Source organism: Hemitrygon akajei, chromosome 9 (genome assembly GCF_048418815.1).
Source record: "Hemitrygon akajei chromosome 9, sHemAka1.3, whole genome shotgun sequence".
Taxonomy (NCBI): Eukaryota; Metazoa; Chordata; class Chondrichthyes; order Myliobatiformes; family Dasyatidae; genus Hemitrygon; species Hemitrygon akajei.
In genome coordinates, this window is record NC_133132.1 from 164877692 (window position 1) to 164899971 (window position 22280).

Sequence of the window (22280 nt, forward strand, 5' to 3'; positions counted from 1 at the left end):
CAGCATGTTCCACACTCTCACAACCTTCTGGGTGAAGAAGTTTACCCTCATACTCCTTTAAAAATTCACCTTTCACACTTAACCCATGACCTCCAGTTCTAGTCCCACCCATCCTCGGTGGAACAAGCCTGCTTGCATTTACTCTCTCTATACCCCTGTGGTGAACTACATATACCTGTCTGTACATGCCCCCCTGCTGACTGCTCCTGTGGCTCCTCCCACTGACCCCGGTATAAAGGCGATTGGGACCTGAGACCTGCCCTCAGTCTCCAGGATGTAGCATGGTGGTCAATTGCTGCTTGTTCTTTCTTCCAGTCAATAAAAGCCGATATCTCGCCTCACGTCTCAGAGAGTTATTGATGGTGCATCAACCCCTCATAATTTTGTATACCTCTGTCAAATCAGCTCTTAATCTTCTACATTCTAAGGAATAAAGTCCTAACCTATTCAGTCTTTCCAGGTCCTCCAGACACAGCAATATCCATGTAAATTTTCTCTGAACTCTCATCTCACACGAACTTCATTACAAGTTCAGTGAGTCTTATTTCTAATAATGATGTATTTAATGCCTGCATATTGAATAACATAAAATCCTTAGACACTCCATTTACCATTCCTTAAAAGCATTTTCTTAAAATGAAAGAATGGAAATAGAGAAGTGGAACATAAAAAAAGCATTGAAAGATCTGGGGATTTGACTCTTTTGAAAAATTTATGATCATTCCTGAGTTGCTACATGAACTGCATTAAACAAACTATGAATAATAAAATATTATATAATACCAACACTACCAAAAAAGCATTTTTAGCAGTAGTGAGTTGAGTATGAGAACAGGATGAGTACACAGATTCAGAAGTGACTAACAATAAACAGCCTTCAATTGCTATAAATTACTTTGGAGAGTACAGGCAGAATAACAGATAGCTGGGTATCTTAGAAGAGTTGAAAACAACAGTCTGGTTTAAATAATACTCTAAACCTCGAAACCAGGGTTCAGACAGTTGGCAAAGCTCACCAAACCTGGAGCATTACATTATTAGTGTGAGCAGCACACACAAAATGCTGGAGGAGCTCAGCAAGTCAGGCAGCATTAATGGAAGTAAATGAACAGTCGACCTTTCAGGCTGAGACCCTTTTTCAGGACTGAGAAGGAAGGGGAGGAAGGTGCCAGAATAAAATGGTGGGCAACCCAGGTGAATGGGGAGGGGGAAGCGCTGGAGAAGAAGGAATCTGATAGGAGAGGAGAGTGGGCCACAGGAAAAAGGAAAGGAAGAGGGGACCTAGGGGTAAGTAGAGGCAGGTGAGAGGAGGTGGAAGGTCAGAGTGGGGAATAGAGGAAAGTTGGGTGGGGGGGGTAAATTTTGTTTACCGGAAGGAGAAATCGATATTCATGCCATCAGGCTGGAAGCTACCCAAACAGAATATAAGATGTTGCTCCTTCACCTTGAGGGTGGCCTTATCTTGGTACAAGAGAAGGGATTGGACCAACAAGTCAGAATGGGAATGGGAACCGGAATTATAATATTTGGTCACCGGGAAGTTCTGCTTGTGGTGGATGGATCAGAGGTGCTTGTCGAAGCAGTCCCCCAATTTACAATGTGTCTCATCAACATAGAGGAGGCTGTATTGGGAACACGGACACAATAGACAACCCCAATAGATTACCTTGGACAATCTCCCATTTTCTAAGTTGGTTTTCTATTTACTAGCTTTCCCATTAGAATTTTGCCAGTAAGTTTTCTGTGCAATCTTGTGACTTCCAAAGGTTCTTACCCTAACCATCATGATTGCTGATTTTGTGAGGGGAAATGACTTTATACAATTCCAATCATGAAATGTGATGAGGGTAGAAAACCAGCATAAACAGAGGACCATGGTTATTGGCTCAGCATAGCTTTTGCTTTGAATTTAGAGTCATAGAAAAGTACAGCAGAGAAGCAGGCCCTTTGGCCCATCTAATCTGTGCTGGACCACTAAAACTGCGTACTCCCATCACCCTGCACCAGGACCATAGCCCACTATACCCTGTCCATCCATGTACCTATCCAAACTTCTCTTAAATGTAGAAAGAGAGATTACATGCACCACTTGTGCTGGCAGCTCATTCCACACTCTCACAATCCTCCGAGTGAAGGAGTTTCCCCTCATGTTCTCCTTAAGCATTTCACCTTTCACCCTTAACCCATTGACCTCTAGTTGTAGTCTCACCCAACTTCAGTGGAAAAATCTGTTTATTTTACACTGTTTATGCCCCTCATAATTTTTTATACCTCTACCAAATCTCACAATCTTCTACGTACCTTTGAAATCTTTGAACTCCCTGTAAGATTATTTTTTTTTGTGTTCGTTAAAATTTGCAACATTCTTCTTTTGAAATAAATAAAACAGCATTTTTTCCTTTTAATCAGACAATTTCTGAATTGAATGGCACATTCTTCCAAACTAACATTATTAACTTTACAAACAAGAGAAAATCTGCAGATGCCAGAAATCCGAGCAACACACAAAATGCTGACGAAACTCAGCAGGCCAGGCGTCATTCATGGAGAAAAATAAAGACCAATACTTTGGGCCGAGACCTTTCATCACAATTGACCACAAGTCCACAAGAGTCGCACACTTCTGGCACCAACTTACCCCAACCCATATGTCTTTTCTGGACTGTGGGAGGAAACTGGAGCACCCGGAGGAAAGCCACGTGGTCACAGAGAATGTACAAACTCCTTATCGACAGCAGCAGGAATTGAACTCTGATCAGTAATGGTTAATGCTGCTAAGTGATTGCATGAACTGCTACATCATTGAGTCTCCCAAAAATTAGCCATTAGCCATTACTGGACAAGTGGTTTTACTCAGGAAATCTAGCATTAAGTTGTTGGATCAAATCATGCTTATCTTCTTGTTTACTGATTTTTAGTTTCCTCATGAGTCAACTCAGAAGATTACTGGTTAAAAAAATACAGCTGGTGTGGCTGTTTAAAAGATGCTTGATAAAACACAACAAAATAATTTTGTTGCTGGATTTCAAACCCTTGAAAATTAAGGAGTGAGGCCAAATGTATGTAGAAAATCCGCTAAGTGATTGAAAACGGCAGTAGAGAACTGTTCATTTTAGTGGGCTGGGAGGAAACATGGAGTTGTGTAATGCAGGACTTAGTAGTAGAACCCCATTCTTAAATAATATGAATAAATGACTTGAAATTAAGTGCACAGTACTCAATTTCCAAGTTCTCCCAGATGACACAAATGTTGGAAACATGAGGAAATGACAATAGAACTGAAGGTAAAGACAGGCTGTTAGAATGGGTGGATATGCCACAGGTAACATGTGAGAGTCTGGGTTATGTCAACTTTCAAAGGGCCTCAGGCCTCTTTCTACACAAGCTGTTGAAAGCCAATATAGAGCGGCTGCAAGCAGTTACAAAGGCAAGTTCTCCTTTATTACGAGTGGGTTGAGGAGGGCAGTAAAGAGAAGTCAGCGAGGGGTCAGTTGTGGAAAGGATGAGCTGCTTCAAATTCTTGGGGAACGGTATCTATCCTGGGCCCAATGGCTTGCAGTGAACAAAAAGAAACGCGGTGTTTCCTTTTCAATGTGATTTTAAGGAGATTTGCTATGTCACAAAAGTATTGAAAATTTCGACATGGTGGAGAGCATTCTGACAGATTGCATCACAGATATGGAACCTCTAAAGCACAGTACCCAGAGAGGTTGCAGACCCAGCCTGCTCCATCATTTGTATAAGTGTCCCAACCATCAGGGACATCTTCAACAGGCACTACCTTCACCATGTGAGACATTCATTCCTCACGTCACCACCACTGGTGAAGAGGTTCAAGAGACTGAAGACCCACACTTAACACTTTAAGAACAGCTTCCTCTGCCTCCAGATTTCTAAACGGTCCATGAACACATCAACACCACCTGGCTATTTGTCTTTTGTACTGTCTATTTTTGTAACTTATAGTAATTTTTATGTTTTTCACTGTACTGCAAGACAAGAAGTTTCTTTTGTTGCTATTTTTGGGCGATATTTGAATCGGGATGGCCTGCAGATAATGACACTGAGCTGGACTGAAATATGCCCTTTTAGTTCGTGTTTTATATCCTGTGTTTCACTATTTCTTTCTTTGTTGTTGTTTGCGCAATTTGATTTTGTGCACGTGTATGTGGGGGGGGGGGGGGGGTTGGGTGTTGGTGATTTTTCTTTGAGTAAGTTCCATGTTGTTTCCTTGTTTTGTGGCTGCCTGGAGGAGACAGATCCCAGTATTGTATACTGCGGACATATTTTGATAATAAATGTACTTTGAATCGCTCAATAATGAATCTGATTCAAAGCTCAAAGTAAAACAAAAGGAAGAGAAAGGCTAAGTACAAAAGATCCCAGCTCCTGAGTTTAGTTTCTGAAGTTAGGAAACATAGTGCATGGAAGGTGCTACTCGGGTGACGGTAGAGACAGATACATTAGGGACATTTAAGGGATCCTTGAAGAGCTACTTGGGAGAGAAAGGCTAGGTTGATCTTAGATTAGGTTAAAATGTCAGCATAATATTGTGGGCTGAATGGCCTGCACTGTACTGTTCTATGTTCTACGTGCTCTTTCTAAAGCGCGCTCTTTTCCAGGCAAATGAATCTTGAAGAAACCAAAGGTTGTCAATGCAATATGACTTACAGCTTTGTTGTTATCGATATTTCCAGGAGCTCATTTGTGAGGGAGATGTGAAATAAGATTAGAAATTTGCAATCCAGGGGACAATCTGCAAGGATCTGATGGAAGCAGGGGCACAGGTCTCCCCAGGTTCTCTCACCTGACCGCAGCCTTCCCCTAATTCCACACTGTATACACATAAGGTTCCTTCAGTTTGTTATACCCGGGGGTGGTAGGGGTGACAAGTTCCCACTACCTATTAAATACTCCCACTGGTCTGCACCTCAAATAGCCTCTGACAACCAAACCCAGCTCCTGGCCATTGTGTGCAGAACCATTTCTACTGACAGGAGAAAGGGCAAACACTGGCTACAAATGCCTTAAAACCAGTCGCTTTGGGCAGATGGGATCATCAGCCGTGGCTGGCAGCTCATTCAGGAAAAGCAGAGCTCTGATCTCAAACTACTGCTGCCTCGCAGCTATACCCACTCATGGGGAAGGTTTTAAGAGCAAACCCTGAGGGAAAATTTCAGAGCTGGAGTTCCTCAGGCAGTCCTAGGTTGAGTTCAATGCTGACTGGCAACCCCTACGATGCTGCTGGTGCCGAATTGTATCCGCGTCAGCCATTCCTTGGGGTTCATCGGATGCATGGTGGGGTGGATGCTACATGGGCAACAGTTTGCTCTCCATATTGTACTGCCCTGGCTTTCCATATCTAGACAGATAGAATGCAACACCCATGATCAACCCTGACCAATGGAGGCCTCACAATTAATGCACAACCCTTCCCATAATCAATCAATGCACAGGATGCTCTCACCTGATCACAATTCCACACTGCATATCCACAGAACCCATCCCATAAACAATCCCCCAGAATCTCTCATTTGACCACATCCTTCCCATAATTCCACACTGCACACCCACAGAACCCATCCCATAAACAATCTCCCCAGAATCTCTCACTTGACCACATCCTTCCCATAATTCCACAATGCACACCCACAGAACCCATCCCATAAACAATCTCCCCAGAATCTCTCACTTGACCACAACCTTCCCATAATTCCACACTGTGTACACACAGAACCCATCCCATAAACAATCTCCCCAGAATCTCTCACTTGACCACAACCTTCCCATAATTCCACACTGTGTACACACAGAACCCATCCCATAAACAATCTCTCCAGAATCTCTCATTTGACCACACCCTTCCCATAATTCTACACTGCACACCCGCAGAACCCATCCCATAAACAATCTCCCAATAATCTCTCACTTGACCACATCCTTCCCATAATTCCACACTGCATATCCACAGAACCCATCCCATAAACAATCTCCCCAGAATCTCTCACTTGACCACACCTTTCCCATAATTCCACACTGCACACCCACAGAACCCATCCCATAAACAATCTCCCAATAATCTCTCACTTGACCACATCCTTCCCATAATTCCACACTGTATATCCACAGAACCCATCCCATAAACAATCCCCCAGAATCTCACACTTGACCACATCCTTCCCATAATTCCACAATGCACATTCACAGAACCCATCCCATAAACAATCCCCCAGAATCTCTCACTTGACCACACCCTTCCCATAATTCCACACTGTGTACACACAGAACCCATCCCATAAACAATCTCCCAATAATCTCTCACTTGACCACATCCTTCCCATAATTCCGCACTGCGTACACACAGAACCCATCCCATAAACAATCTCCCCAGAATCTCTCATTTGACCACACTCTTCCCATAATTCCACACTGCATATCCACAGAATCCATCCCATAAACAATCACCCCAGAATCTCTCACTTGACCACACCCTTCCCATAATTCCACAATGCATATCCACAGAACCCATCCCATAAACAATCTCCCCAGAATCTCTCACTTGACCACACCCTTCCTATAATTCCACACTGCGTACACACAGAACCCAGCCCATAAACAATCACCCCAGAATTTCTCATTTGACCACACTCTTCCCATAATTCCACACTGCATATCCACAGAACCCATCCCATAAACAATCACCCCAGAATCTCTCACTTGACCACACCCTTCCCATAATTCCACACTGCACACCCGCAGAACCTTTCCGCTGATCAAACAAAAAAAGCCCAGGATGTGAAGGTGCGCATTCACACCATAATACGAAGGAAAAATCTGTGAAAATCCATCTCATTTAACAAATTTTGCAATTAAAACATTGCAACACGATAAACTTCAAATGTCCAGGTAATGTATCAGTCAATATAAAACCTTGGTTTACATTAAATAAATTCATGACATCTAGTTTGAACTGCATTTTGTCTGTAGCTTTTGTAATTTCAGCTGATTAGTCCAGCCAGTATCTGATCTTTTTTTTTCCATTATTCTCAGCTCATTCCTGCCAGCTGTCAAATACGCTTTGCTTTTGCTTGTTGAGTAATCCCATGGACTCTTCTGATGGAGAGCACTTCCTGAATTGTGCCCATTGAGGCTTCAGTAAGTCCTGTCTCTCTCTCTCTCCTTTCTCTTTCCATGTCTATGAACATTTGGAACATAACCTCTATATCCCACGCTGGCCCTCTGCGGCCCTCTTACTGACAGCTTCACTTCTGCTGCCATCAAGCTGTCACACAGAATTCCGACCCTACTCATTGCTGCTGTCATTTTAACTGGAGCTTATGGTGTGTGCACAGAAAGCCTTGTTAAACGCGTAAGAAGAACAACATGGACTAAGCTGCCATCAGTAGACAGAGAAGCCCAGTATAATCAATAACAACGTGCGACTTGGCAATTTATTAAATCATTACAATTTTCTCACTCTGTCTTTCCTCCCTTGAATGATCTTGTCAATGACCATTAATCCCTTCCCTCCAATTCTGAAACATCAAGCAAAAGATTTGAAATAAAAAGCCTTCATACATACACTTGTAACCAAATGTTCTTCAAATTGAATTTGGGAATTTTTGAATAGTCTTAAACCATTTACTTTTTAACTAAAATGCACGTAGAGGTGTTGACTTATATATTGGCATGACTATGTATTTTTTGCTAGCTATTTTGAATGTGCTGTGTATGTTTTGCACCTTGGCCCGGAGGAATACCGTTTGGTTTGGCTGTATCCATGTGCAGTTGAACGGTAATTAAATGTGAAATTGGAAACAAAAATTTCTGCTTATGTAACATCGTTGGCTGAGAGTAGAATTAGAGGTCATGGGTTAAGGGTGTCACGTACCCCGTGACCAGGATAAAGAACCAGCAGAAATGGAAAACACTCTGGAGTCTGGTATTGCTATAAACTAATGTAAGGGGTTTCTCCTTTATGTTACTGTGTATGTTAATCAAAATGGCTTCTTTGATTTGTTAAAAGTAAAAATGCTTCTTTGTTATGCTAACTGGAGAGAGAGAGTGCTTTCTCTCACAGCTTGTTTGGGTTATAGTTACTGATAACGGGAATTGTATTCATTTATTAACCAATTGGGATAGATGTTATTCTCTCCTCTGGGTCTGTAAGCTATTGGTGGCAGACTTTCGGGGAGTCGGCGTGAGGGGGTGAGAGAGAGACGACGCGATGCTGTAAGCTGGGCAACGGAACGGACCCTGAGCGGGGGTCCGAGGCCAGTGTTTTTGGCGAGGAGAGGAGACGAAGACAGACGTGCCGGGGGTGCTTGGTTGATCACTTCAGGTGGTCCTGAGCTACACGTCGAGGAGGTCTGAGGGGATCGAATGGTGGCCAGAAGACTTCATTAATTGAGCTCCAACAGTTGTGCACAAAGTGGTTTGGACTTTGATAAGTTTGGTGCCTTTTACTTTTTCTTATTATATTGTATCTCTATTAAGTACATAGTTCCAGTAAGATCTATAAAGTGTAATCATGTAATCGCATATGGTGTACTGTCTGTTATTTGGCAAGGTGGGGACATCACACAGCATCCACACCAGCTGCTCCCCCTAGACGGAAGCAAGCTGAGCAAGCGTGAGACTGACCAGGGGGGCTACACTAATAGTGTTTATTAGTAACTAAGCAATACAGTAATATAGATGCAATTATAATGAACAGGTTAGCAATAGTATATAGATATATATGTGTGGAAATAGGAACAAAACCAGGCTCTTTCAAACCTAGGGGTGAATGGGTACAGTCTTATGACGTGATGAAGAGAGTTCAGTTCAGTTCCAGGTAGTTGAGTAACATGAGAGAGAGAGAGAGAGAGAGAGAGAGAGAGAGAGAGAGAGAGAGAGAGAGGTGAGAGCTGATGCCGTTGATCTGCCCGTTGTCTTCCAAAGTCCTGTTGTGGTCACCGACTATGACCACGATACGTACGACTGTTCTTCAGTGGTGGAATTATCACCTAGGCAACGATGGACACACAAATAATTCCCCACCAGTCGCACCTTTTTCACACTGTGAGCCAATGATCGATTTCCCCAAATCGATCCTCCAAAACCCCCACCTTCTTGTGGGTGCAACAAAGCTCGTTCAGTGTCCGAACCTGTGTGTATCGTGGTGTGTCTGTCTGTGTAACAGCGGACCTGGTTTTTATCTCTCCATGTTGGACTCCAGCTGTCCATCACCCTGCTCCGCCCTGCTCTCTCTGCAGGAACTTCAACAAGCAGGCAAGTGACCTCAGGGAAAAGGTAAAGAAGCTGGCAGAGAAACCATAACATCAATCTTTCGAGTAGTTTCTGTCTCTCTCTCTCTCTCTCCCTCTCTCATTGCACTGGATGCCTCCCTCTCTCTCTCTTAATTGCAGCACAGTTCATAGGGTTTATTCTGGACCCTGTTTCAAACTAGATCTTCCCCTGACAAGGGTGAGAGGAGAAATATTTAAGGAGAACATGGGAGGGACCTTCTTCACTCAGAAGGAGGTGAGAATATATATAAAGAAAAAGTATATATTTTTTTATATATATATAAAGAAAAAGTATGTATATATATATATATATATATATATATATATATATATATATATATATATATATATATATATAAAATATATATTTTTTATATATATATAAAATATACATCCTCTGGAGCATATACACACACACACACAAACACTAACTAGGACGCCTAGGGTAACTAGTCTTTATTAGTCAACATGGAGCAGAGAGCGAATTTGTAAATCTGACGGGAGCAAAGGATGTTGGGAATGGTGAGGGTGGAGGGCCACGGGAAGGATATGGGACAGGTGACTGAGAAGGAGTGCCAGGGGTCAGGGGTGGCACTGATCAGACACACCCAACCCTGAGACACCAGGCAAGGTTATTTGAATCCAAGCAATTGGTTTATTGATCACTACAGAATGTCTTTCTAGTACTTCCCACTCTCTCCTCTCGGCCTTCCCCTTTACCCAACCATGAATCCCCTCTCCCTGCCCCCTTCCCACTCTCAGACCACAATAGAGACCCATATCAGAATCAGGTTTATCATCACTCACAGATGTCATGGAGTTTGTTGTTTTTGTGTTAGTAGTATAGTGCAATACTTAAAATTACTATAGTACTGTGCAAATGTCTTAAGCACACTGGGTGAAGGCCAATGGGACTTGGCAGATTAATAGTTTGGCATGGACTAGATGGGCTGAAGGGCCTGTTTTGTGCTGAAGTGCTCTATAATTCTATGTTGAAATAGGAATGCGTCAAAACACACTTCACAGGAGGGTGAGTTAATAATCTAATCAAAGAGATTTTGTTTTAAACGGTTTAAAAGGAGAACAGGGAAGTGGAAATCTTTCAACAGAAAAAAATTAAAATTCATCATTTAGTCAGGACAAAAAAAAAACTGGGAAAGCACTGGAGGATAATGTTGAATGAATTTCTGGACACTTCGAAGGACTGAAGAGAAAGAGAATAACTCAGCCACGGAGGGATTCAAACAGAAGGTAGAGAAGTTTAAATCGAGAGCATTAATGAACCACTTAGGTCAGCTGGCACAGGTGAGGAGGACTTGGATTGCTGCAAGGATTAGAGAGCATGTCTTATGAGGAAAGGTTGAATGAGCTCGCGGTTTTCTCTTTGGCGTGAAGGAGGATGAGAGCTGACTAGACAGATGTGTATAAGATGATAGACAGAGTGAACAGCCGGATGGAAATGGCTCATACTAGAGACGTAATTTTAAAGTGACTGGAGTGAAGTATCGGGTGATGTCAGAGGTAGGATCTTACACAGAACATGGTGGGTGCGTACAATGTACTGCCAAGGGTGATGCTAGAGTCAGATATATTAGGGATATTTAAGAGACTCTTAGATAGACAAACTGATGAAAAAAGTGGGAGGTCTATGTGGGAAGGAAGCCTTAGATTGATCTTGGAATAGAAGATCAACACAACATCGTGGGCAAAAGGACCTGCATTGTGTTGAATGTTCTATGTTCAATATTCTATGCTCCCTCACTGTTCCACTGTCATCCATCTTCCCATCCTACCCAATTCTTGTTGGATCCTTTAAAAATCAAGGTCATCTTCCCATGGACTCACACACAAAATGCTGGAGGAACTCAGCAGCCCAGGCAGCACCTATGGAAAAGAGTAAACAGTCGACGTTTCAGGCTGAGACCCTTCATCAGGAAAGGAAAGGAACGGGAGAAGTCAGAGAAAGAAGGTGAGATGTCAGAAATAGATGAAGTATATTTGAAGACAGGGTGGAAGTTGGAGACAATGTTGATGAAATCGACTGGAAGCAGCACAAATACAGTCATCGATGTAGTGTAGGAAGAGTTGGGGAGTGATGCCAGTGCAGGCTTGACACATGGACTATTCCATGTTCCACTTGTCCATCTTCCCATGGACAAATATGCCTGAAGCTTACATTGCTGACTCTGAAGTACAAGGAGAAATACATGCCAAGCAGCTCAGATGTAAAGGTTTGGCGCTTTGCTTGGTTCCACTGCAGTCCTGTGCATTGGAATCTTCATTCCAGTACAGATTCTCTCCACTGTACATCAGGAGATATTCTTTAGTGTCTTTGATGACGTAGCAAATCTCCTCAAACACCTTCTCCTTAATTACATCAATATATTGGGCCTGAGGATAGATCTTCAGAAAGGTTAACATCCAGGAGCGTGAAACTGCTCACCATTTCCACCACTGGCCTCTCAGTGATGTTTGGTGTTTGTTTTCCTGATTTCCTTTTCTGAAGTCTACAATCGTTTCCTTGGGCTTGCTGATTTTATTGCAACACCACTCGTCCAGCTGAACTATTTCACTCCTGTGCACCTCTTCACCTCCATCTGAGATTCTGCAACAACAGTGATGGCACTGGCAAATTTATAGATGGTGATAAGACCATAAGAGATGGGAGCAAAATTAGGCAACTCGGTCAATTGAGTCTGCTCCGCCATTCCATCATGGCTGATTTATTATCCCTTTCAACCCCATTCTCCTTCCTTCTCCCCATAATCTTGAAATGAATGCTAACATTGCATTTGCCTCCCTTACCACCTGCAAGTTAACTGAAAGGAAGTCCTGCACAAAGACTCCCAAGTCCCTTTGCACTGCTGACTTCTGAATTTTCTCCCATTTATAAAATAGTCTACACCTTTATTCCTCCTACCAAGGTGCATGACCATATCCTTCCCTACACTACATTCCATCTGCCGCTGCTTTACCCATTCTCCCAATCTAAGTCCTTCTGCGGATTCCCTGTTTCCTCAACACTACCTGCTCCTCTGTCTACCTTCGTATCATCCACAAACTTGGCCTCAAAGCCATCAATTCCTTCATCCAAATCGTTGACAAATAATGTGAAAAGAAGCGGTTGCAAAACCGAGCCCTGCAGTACACCACTAGTCACTGGCAGCCGACCCGAAAAGGTCCTCATCATTCCCACTTTTTGCCTCATTGCAGACAGCCAATATTCCATCAATGCTAGTTGTTGTCGTTCCTTTCTGGGCTTTGTGGTGCATCGGGCAGCAACCCCTGCTGTTCCTTTAGCAATTTGGTTCTGTTTTTATGAGGCCAATTTGCTAGCTTGACACTCAGCCCAGTACGGATTGAAAGCGTGAAAAGAGCTGGCCGGATTTTAACCTGGGCCGAAGGCACCGCTAAGTCCGGTGTGAATGCCTCTACACCACCGGCTGACTGAATTCCATCATCCAAGTCATAAACATATAACATAAAAATAAGAGATCCCAATACAGACCCTTGTGGAACACCACTAGTCACCAACAGCCAACCAGAAAAGGCTCCCTTTATTTCCACTCACTGCCTCCTGGCAATCAGCCACTACTTTATCCATGCTAGTATCTTTCTATGAGCCCTTATCTTGATAAGCAGCTTCATGTGCGGCACCTTGTCAAAGGCCTTCAGGAAATCCAAGTTTACAACATCCACTGACTTTGTCTATTCTGCCTGTTATTTCCTCAAAGAATTCCAACAGGTTTGCCAAGCGAGATTCACCTCTTAATGAAACCATGCTGATTTGGCCTACTTTATCATGTGCCTCCAAGTACTGCAAAACCTCATCCTTCGTAATGGACACCAACATTTTCCCAACCACTGAAGTCAGGCTAAGTGGCTGATAATTTTCTTCTACTCCCTCTCTAATTCGCAATTTTCCAATCCTCTGAAACCTTTCCAGAATCTGGTGATTCTTGAAAGATCATTACAAATGCCTCCAAAATCTCTTTCAGGACCCTGGGGGCAGTCCATCTGGTCTGGGTGACTTATCTACATTCAGACCTTTCAGCTTCGCAAGCCCTTTCTCCTTAGTAATAGCAACCACACCCACTCCTACCCCCCCCCCCGCCACCCCCATCCTAGCTGTGCTTGGCATACAGTCATACACACTAAGGTAGGGGTTCTCACTCTGAGGTCCACGGACCCTTTGCTTAATGGTATTGGACCATAGCATGAAGAAAGCTTGGAAACCCTGAACTACAGGATGTTTGACATAACACTGCACTTGGAATTGAATGAGCAATGAAATGAATGCATACAAATATAACGTTCAAAAATGTATTTGTCATGTTACTGACCCATGAAATAAACAGGAATGTTATATCCAGAAGCAGATCATAAAAAATGCATGTGAAAATTACAAATAACCTATGTAATTACATATCACTTTGCAATTTTTATTGCACGTTAATTTATCCTTCAAACTACCACAATTACATCAAAATCCCATAACCTAACATATTGACCTGTATTTTAATTACATGCTTTCATTCCATTGCCATTTCTAAATAATTATTCAGTGATGCATTCCTCATTATGCGCCATATAATCAAGTGTCCAGATCAGATATCCCCTAACTTCCCATAAAAACCACCATCAGAGGCTGAGTTATAATGTACAACCAGTTACACACACTTCCCGGCAGTTCATTCCATTGTAAATTCCCATGCCCATGTTAATAATGGAAATGAACCGAGTAAACTTGGCAAACTGTTATTATAATCTGTCATTAGTGGGGGGAACTGCACTACCAACATAGCCAATTATAATTATAGTTCTGCAAATTTACATGGCCAGTTTCGCTATAGAAGTGGACATAGGGATTTAAGCTGGCAATGTTAAAAGGACAATCTATAATTTTAGATACATTAAATATCCCTGTACACCTCATTCAATTATACCCCTCCATTTGACCACGTATTATCAGGAGAATATTCTTTGTTTTGTTCTTGACTTTCTGAGTGCAGTGCCATAGATGATTGACTGGTGATAGATAATACTTGTTTAAAAAAGAAACCATTTAAATAAAAGGCTTTTGGTAGCCACATATCCCAAAGCACTTTAAAGCCAATGAATTACTTTTGAAACAGTCACTGTTATAAACTAGAAACCATGATATACAAAATAAGCTATGTAAGCTTTTATACACACAAGAACACAAAAAATAAGAACTGGAACAGTTTACTCAGTCTCTCAGACATATTCTGTTATTTTTTTATCCTGTCCATAAGTGATCAACCCCAGGCCTCACATCATTCTGCTGTGTCAGTTGTTTTTAAGTTTAGAGATACAGCATGATGGCAGATGCAGATATATCTCAACAAAAGGACGTGCAACTTTCCCTCTGCTAGCTTGCAGGTCACCCTTGGGCAAGGTGTAGCATCTGCTTAGCCCTCAAACAGGGTCACGTGAACCCATGGGAGCAGGTGGTGGACAGTCGTATGAGCAGCTGGTGCATATCATAAGTCCTGGTTATGTGACCACTGATGCCAGACAGACAATCTCTGAAGAGTATTGATAATAGCTGGGGCAACCCCTCTTGTAAAGACACTGCCCAGAAGAAAGCAACGGCAAGCCACTTCTGTAGAAATTTTGCCAAAATCTATCATGGACACAAGGCCAACACCATACGACAGGGCACCTGAAATGATGATAAACAGGCCCTTCCGGCCCAACACGCCCGCACTGGCCAATTGTATACATGTGACTAATAATCCTGCTAACTCATACATCTTTGGGCAGTGGGAGGAAACCAGAGCACCCAGTGGAAACCCATGTGGTCACTGGGAGAGCGTGCAAACTCCTTACAGGCAGCAGCGGGAATTGAACCCGGGTCACTGTTACTGTAAAGCATTATGCTAACTACCACACTACCGTGCTGGACAGATTATTATATTGACTGTGTAAATAAATATTGGCTAGGATGTTGTCTGCTTTCCTGACCTGCTTTAAAGTAGTGTCACAGAGCTATTACCTGAGAGTGCAAGTAAATTTGGTATCTAACATACTCACCCAAGAAATCATCTCAGTGTTATAGCACGCAATCAGTTATCTATTGGAAAATCACCATTGTATCTATGGAATGAAACTTAAATATGAAACCTTCTTCCAAAAACAATCCCTGTTAACTAACCTGTAGCTAATTCTCCAGAGGATACATTTAAGGAAACAAATTTTCTGTATTTATTAATCATGTCCATAAGACAGAGGAGCAGAATTAGGCTATTTGGCCCATCATGTCTGCTCCGCCATTTCATCATGATGATCTATTTTCCCTCTCTGCTCCATTCTCCTGCCTTCTCCCCATAACCTTTCATGCCCTAACTAATCAAGAACCTATCAAACTCTGCCTTAAACATATCCAATGACCTGACTTCCACAGCTGCCCATGGCAACGAATTCCACAGACTTTCCACCCTCTGGCAAAAGAAATTCGCCTCATCTATGTTTATTAATCGACTCCTCTCTACTTTGAAGCTGTGCCCTCTGGTCCTGGACTCCGCCACCAAAGGAAACAACCTCTTCACTTCCACTCTATCTAGGCATTTCAATATCCAATTGGTTTTAATGTGATTTCCCCCACCCTCCATTCTTCCAAATTCCAGTGGGTACAGGCCTAGAGCCTTCAATCGCTGCTTGTAGATAACAGTTTCATTTCCAGAATCATTCTTGTGAACCTCCTCTGAAGCCACTCCAATATCAGCACATCCCTTCTTAAACAAGGGACCCAAAATTGCTCACAATACTCTGTGAGGCCTCAGCTGTGCCTTATACAGCCTCAGCATTACATCCTTGCTTTTATATTCCAGTCCTCTTGAAATGATTGCCAACATTGCCCTTGCTTTCCTCACTGCTGACTGAACTTGCAAAACTTAACCTTCTGTGTGCATACATCTACTGATGCTTCTGGACTCATCATCAGTGATGTTCCTGGAATCATTGGGTGTTTCGGGTCTTTCAACATCATACACCCTCCTCCAGGTGACCCAGCCGGGGCTGATCAGACCTCAGCTTGTGTCCAGATGGCTAGCTACACGTGACTCCATGGCTCCCCTCTCTTGAGCCACAGCCATCTTGAGGCCCTCTCTGCCGCATCGGTGGTACTGCGGATGGCTCTCCTCTTCCTCTCTTCCTCGATGCCCAAATTGCTGAAGGCTCTGGCTAAGGAACGGGCTGCGAATTCCCTACAACCAACCTCCACTGGGAGACACCTCACTCTCCATCCAGCCTGCTGGCAGTTGCTGACCAGTCCTGCGTACTTGGAGATCTTCCTTTCAAAGGCCTCTTCCAAGTGATCTTCCCATCCAGATCAAAGAATCTATTAGAGAATCGAGTCCTGAAGAAGTGTCTCGGCCAGAAATATTGACTGTTTATTTATTTCCATAGATGATGCCTGGCCTGCTAAGTTCCTCCAGCATTTTGTATCTGTTACTTTGGTATATACTGTAACTCCTGCATTTTAAGTTGGACATCTACTCGGTCTGACGCCTGGTTGCCAGGGTTGAGGCACAAAACTCTGCCCGCTGCTGGTGATCCCTTAGCAAAGAATTGTCCACGACTGATTGCTGCCTGTGCTGGGCACTGATGTGGAGCTTCATCGTCAGCTCGTGGTGGAAGTGACAGAAGCTGCTGTCTCCCCCTCTTCTCTTCTGGCTGCACAAGCTCAGAGATCGACTGCAACCACTCAGTATGTTGCCATGGAGAAATCATTGGGTTAGGAAAGACTAAGGTTTTGTGGCAGTTTGTAGCACTTGGATTCCAGGCATAGAATTGTAAAACATGAGGAGTAGGAGGCTCCCTAAACATCATTGTCAGTAAAGCGTCTCTGCATGTAAAATTCTATATTGACCTTTACTGACAGGGAATGCAATAACATCCTCTTTCCTGGGAACAAATCTTGAACGGAATGATCCAGATGTAGCTCGATGCGACTAGGTGGAATAGATGAGCCAAGGGGCCTGTTTCAGAGTTGTGTCTTATGCTTCTCTGTAGCAGTGAATCCACCAACATCCTCATTCCTGGGGACCAAATCCTGAATAGTAAACGCACAACTAATGTAAACACAATAAAACCTTGTGAAACATAATTTTTGATGCAGAAATGTTATTTCTGAAGAAGATTTTGCACATACAAAGGCTGAAAATATATGACCTTGGTCTGAAACATCATCTGTTTATTCCTCTCCGTAGATGCTGCCTGACCTATTGACTTCCTCCAGGACTTTGGAATTTAACCCAGACAAGTGTGAGGTGATAGATTTTGGGAAGTTAAACCATGGAAGGACATATGCCATAAATGACATGGGCCTGAGAAGTGGTGCAGAACAGAGAGAGCAAGGGTGCATGGTTCCCTGAAAATGGCAGCAAAGTTAGACAAGGTGGTGGTCATCGGACAGGACTTTGGGTACAAGAGTTGGGACATCATGTTACAACTCGACAAAACATGGTGAAACCACATCTGGAATATTATGTGCAGTTCTGTTATGACAGGAAAGACATGATTAACAAGACATGGTGCAGAAATAATTTACAATAATTTTGCCATGACTAGAGGACTTGAGGTATAAGGAGAGGCTAGATAAATAGGAAATGTTTTTTCCTTGAGCAAAGGAGGCTAAGGAGTGGAATTATAGAGTTATTAAAGTCATGGGAAGTCAAGTCAAGTGAAGTTTATTGTCATTTAGTTATATACATGTATACCACCAAATGAGACTACTTTACTCTGGACTAGGGTGTAGTACACATAACACACATATAACACACAATAACTTAGGAAAGTTATAGGAACAGACAGGAGATTCTGTGGACATGAACGGGACACCTGGATGGTATGTTGCCTCCCAGGTGCCAGGGTCAGGGTCACCACAGTTCGCGTCCACGACATTTTGGAGAGGGAGGCAGAGCAGCCAGATATCCTGGTACATGTTGGTACAAATGACATAGGAAGGGAAAACAAAGAGGTCCTGAAAAGAGAATTTAGAGAGCTAGGTAGAAAGTTGAGAAGCAGGACCTCCCAGGTAGTAATTTCTGGATTGCTGCCTGTGCCACACACCAGTGAGGGTAGGAACAGAATGATTCGGCAGATTAATGCGTGGCTGAGAAGCTGGTGCAGGGGGCAGGGATTCAGATTCTTGGATCATTGGGATCTCTTCTGGGGGAGGTCTGACCTGTTCAAAAGTGACGGGTTGCACCCAAACCTAAGGGGGACCAATATTCTCGTGGGCAGGTTTTAGAGCTGTTTGGGAGGGTTTAAACTAATTTGACAGTGGGGTGGGAACCAGAGTGAAGGGACTCAGGATAGGACGGAGGGTAAAAAAGTAAAGGTAGCATGCAGTCAGACTGTCAGGAAAGGCAGGCAGGTGATGGGACTTAGTTGTGGACAACAGGCTGAGTATCAAAACATTAGGGATGCCAAATCAGAAAGTACTGCAAATACAGTACTCAAGGTGTTGTATCTAAATGAACAGAGTATAAGAAATAAGGTGGATGATCTTGTTGCAATATTACAGATTCTCGGGTATGATGTTGTGGCCATCACTGAATTGTGGTTGAAGGATGGTTGTAGTTGGGAGCTGAACATCCAAGGTTACACGTTATATCAGAGGGATAGGAAGGTAGGCAGAGGAGGTGGCTCTACAGGTAAAGATTGGCATCAAATTAGTAGAAAAATATGATATAGGATCAGAAGATGTTGACTCCTTGTGAGTTGAGTTAAGAAACTGAAAGGGTAAAAGGACATTGATGGCAGTTATATACAGGCATCCCAGCAGTGGCTGGGAGGTGGACCATAGATTACAACAGGAAATAGAAAAGGCATGTCAAAAGGGCAAGGTTTTAACATGCAGGTCAATTGGGAAAATCAGGTTGGTAATGGATCTCAAGAGAGTGAGTTTGTTGAATCCTAAGAGATGGCTTTTTAGAGCACGTTGTTTTTGAACCTACTAAGGGATCAGCTGTACTGGATTGGATGCTATGTAATGAACCGGAGGCGATTAGTGAGCTTCAGGTAAAAAAAAACCCTCAAGGAACCAGTGATTATACTATAATTGAGTTCAACTTGAAATTTGATAGGGAGGTAGTAAAGTCTGACGTAGCAGTATTTCAGTGGAGTAAGGGAAATCACAGTGGTATGAGAGAGGAGTTGGCCAGAGTAAATTGGAAGGAGATGCTGGCAGGGATGTCAGCAGAGCAGCAGTGGTGTGAGTTTCTGAGAAAAATGAGGAAGGTGCAGGACATGTGTATTCCAGAAATGAAAAAATACTCAAATGGTAAAATGGTACAACCATGGCTGACAAGAGGAGTCAAAGTTATTGTAAAAGCAAAAGAAAGGGCCTACAGCAAAGCAAAAATTAGTGGGAACATAGAGGATTGGGAAGTTATTAAAAACCTACGAAGAGCAACTAAAAATCATTAGAAGAAAAAATATGAAGTATTTTCAAGTATGTTAAAAATAAAAGAGAAATAAGAGTGGATATAGGACCACTAGAAAATGAGGCAGGAGAAATAATAACAGGGGATAAGGAGGTGGCAGATTAACTAAATGAGTATTTTGTATCAGTCTTCACCGTGGAAGACACTAGCAATATGCTTGACTTTGTAGTGGGTGAAGGAAGAGAAGTGGGTGCAGTTACTGTTACAAGAGAGAAAGTGCTCAAAAAGCTGAAAGATCTAAAGGTACATATTGTAAGTTACCCAGACCAGATGAACTGCAAACTTGGGTTCTGAAAGAGGTAGCATTAGAGATTATGGTGGCAATAGAAATGATCTTTCAAAATTCATTGGACTCTGGCATGGTGCCAGAGGACTGGAAAATTCCAGATGTTACTCCACTCTTTAAGGAAGGAGAAAGGCAGTAGAAAGGAAATTATAGACCAGATAGCCTGACCTCAGTGGTTGGGAAGAGGTTAGAGTCAATTGTTAAGGATGAGGTGATGGAGTACTTGATGACACAGAACAAGACAGTACAAAGTCGGCATGGTTTCCTGCAGGGAAAATCCTGCTTGATGAACTTTTTGGAATTCTTTAAGGAGTTTACAAGCAGGATAGATAAAGGAGATGAACTGGATGTTGAATATTTGGACTTTCAGACAGCCTTTGACAAGGTGCCACACACAAGGCTGCTTACCAAGTTAAGAGCCCGTGGTATTACAGGGAAGCTATTAACATAGTTAGAGCATTGCTGATTGGTAGGAGGCAGCAAGTGGGAATAAAAGGATTCTTTTCTGGTTGACTGCCGGTGACTAGTGGTGTTCTACAAGGGTTGGTGTTGGGACCACTTCTTTTTATGTTGTATATCAATGATTTAGAATAGATGGCTTTGTTCCCATGTTTGCAGCTGATACGAAGATTGGTGGAGGGGCAGGTCATGTTGATGAAACAGGTAGGATGCAGAAGAAAGTAGCTGGAGAGATTATGAAGGCATTTTATGATAATCTTTCAAGAATCGATAGATTCTGGCATTGTACTGGATGACTGGAAAATTGCAAATGTTACTCCGCTATTTAAGAAGGGTGGGAGGCAACAAAAAGGAAATTATAGACCTGTTATCCTAACATCAGTGGTTGGGAAGTTGTTGGAACTGATTGGTAGGGATGAGATTATGGAATACCTGGAGTCACAAGACAAGATAGGCCAAAGCCAGCATGGTTTCCTGAAAGGAAAATTCTGCCTGACTAACCTACTGCAATTCTTTAAGAAAATTACAAGCAGGGTAGACAAAGGAGATGCAGTAGTCAGGGTATATTTGGATTTTCAGAAGGCCTTTGACAAGGTGCCACACATGAGGCTGCTTAACAAGATAAGAGCCCATGGAATTACAGGGAAGTTACTAGCATGGGTGGAGCATTGGCTGATCAGCAGAAAACAGAGTGGGAATAAAAGGATCCTATTCTGTCTGGCTGCCGGTTGCCAGTGGGGTTCCACAGGGGTCGGTGTTGGGACTGCTGCTTTTTACGATGTTTGTCAATGATTTGGACTACGGTATTAATAGTTTTGTGGCTAAATTTGCTAATGATAGAAAGATAGGTGGAGGAGTGGGCAGTGTGGAGGAAACAGAGAGCCTACAGAGAGAGTTAGATGGTTTAGGGGAATGAGCAAAGAAGTGGCAAATGAAATAAAATGTTGGAAAGTGTATGGTCATGCACTTTGGAGGAAGAAATAAATGGGCAGACTATTATTTAGATGGGGAGAGAATTCAAAATGCAGAGATGCAAAGGGACTTGGGAGTCCTTGTGCAAGATACCCTAAAGGTTAACCTGCAGGTTGAGTTGGTTGTGAAGAAGGCAAATGGAATGTTGGCATTCATTTCTAGAAGTATGCAATATAAGAGCAGGGATGTGATGTTGAGGCTCTTTAAGGCACTTGTGAGACCGCACCTGAAATTTTTGGGCTCCTTATTTTAGAAAGGATGTACTGACATTGGAGAGGGTTCAGAGAAGATTGACAAGAATGATTCCAGGAATGAAAGGGTTACCGTATGAGGAACGTGTGGCAGCTGTTAGGCTGTATTCCCTGGAGTACAGGAGAATGAGTGGGGAATCTCATAGAAACATTCCAAATGTTAAAAGGCCTGAACAGATTAGATATGGCAAAGTTATTTCCCATGATAGGGGATTCTAGGACAAGAGGGCACGACTTCAGGATTGAAGGATGTCCAGTTAGAACTGAGATGCAGAGAAATTACTTTAGTCAGAGCATGGTAAATCTGTGGGATTTGTTGCCATGAGCAGCTGTGGAGGCCAAGTCATTGGGTGTATTTAAGGCAGAGATAGATAGGTTCTTGATTAGCCAGGACATCAAAAGGTGAAGGCAGGGGAGTGGGGATGACTGGAAGAATTGGATCAGCCCATGATTGAATGATGGAGCAGAATTGACGGGCTGAATAGCCTACTTCTGCTCTTATGGTCTTATGATTTAGGCAGATTAGGAAAATGGGCAAGAAAGTGGC